We start from the raw sequence: 1,387 nt of genomic DNA, 5'->3' as shown, positions 1-1,387 counted from the left end.
AATGACCGTGACCAGGGTGATACTCCCTTGGTGTTGCCCAATAATGGGCGGTGGAGATGGTGTATCTTTGCCTTTATTTTTGCTGGCACATCCTGGCGTTGAAGCACATTAAAGTAATAAAATCAGGCAGCAAGGCGTCCTAGTCACACCCACCATGTTCCCGTAACCCCCCTCATTTACAACAGACCGAGACAGAAAAAAAAAAATTTTTTTTTTTTTTTTGGAGCAATTTAAGATTAGGCAACACTGGATATGTAAGTCCTCTTTTATGGGCAGTCGAGGCAGCTGGTTGATTCTTCTTCTAAAATGCCTAACAGCCTTCAGACCAGTGCCTCGGTCGGAACAATTCTGTTTGACGATCACATAGGTGGGAAATGTACAAAGACGGCTTCGTCACTGCCTTCTGGGCTGTGGGCGTTGTGCCTTGTGGACCATCATTCCACCTTCCAGGTCCTGTAAAGTCCCAGTTCCAATTCTGGGAAGGGACCTTTTAAGAAGGTGAAGTTTTTACCTGGCTGGATGACACAGGCCATTTTTCGGTTTTAAAAGATGAGTTGCTCCTCCCTTCCTTTTTGTTTCTCCTTAAGAAGGAGCTGCCAGGGTTCAGGAAAAGCTGAGAACAATTTCAAGGGAAAACACTGGCTTGAGTTTGAGACCATGAAAGAGACAGAGCAGTGAGGCAGAGAGACCCGTGAAGGGTAGCTGTTCTCCAGACGCCAAGGTAGAAAGTGGCACATTCTAGGCACGGGGCTCTTGGTCAAAGTGCAACGGCTCTTGCCCCATTCAGCATAGAGTTATAAGAGGATTCCCAAGGTTAGAGACACAAGAGAGAAGGAGAAACACAATGGCCTGACTCTGCAGAACTTATCTCAGGCTTGACTGAGCTTAGTGTAACCACCATAAAAATAAGAGGTTTAGAAGCTGCGGAACAAGTCGGGACTGGCCAAAATACGTGCTTTTGTGTCCCTGAACGTTCATCTCCTCCTTCGCCCCCTTTTTTGGTGTGACTCTGCCCAAACCTGCAGCGGTTAAGACAGCACCATGATTTAGGAGGGATCCCCAGCAACAAGTCGCTCAGAGTTTTATGTAACTGAGCTCTGTGCTGATGCTCGCTTCAGGACACAGCCAAGAGGAGACTCATTTCGGTTCAGTTCATTTGCTCAGTCGTGTCTGACTCTTTGCGACCCCATGAATTGCAGCATGCCAGGCCTCCTTGTCCATCACCAACTCCTGGAGTTTACTCAAACTCATGTCCATTGAGTTGGTGATGCCATCCAGCCATTTCATCCTCAGTTGTCCCCTTCTCCTCCTGCCCCCAATCCCTCCCAGCATCAGAGTCTTTTCCAATGAGTCAACTCTTCACATGAGGTGGCCAAAGTATTCGAGT

The sequence above is a fragment of the Bison bison genome, unplaced genomic scaffold, assembly GCF_000754665.1.
Source record: "Bison bison bison isolate TAMUID 2011002044 unplaced genomic scaffold, Bison_UMD1.0 scf7180017864037, whole genome shotgun sequence".
NCBI classification, from domain to species: domain Eukaryota; kingdom Metazoa; phylum Chordata; class Mammalia; order Artiodactyla; family Bovidae; genus Bison; species Bison bison.
This window is presented reverse-complemented; position numbering follows the sequence as displayed.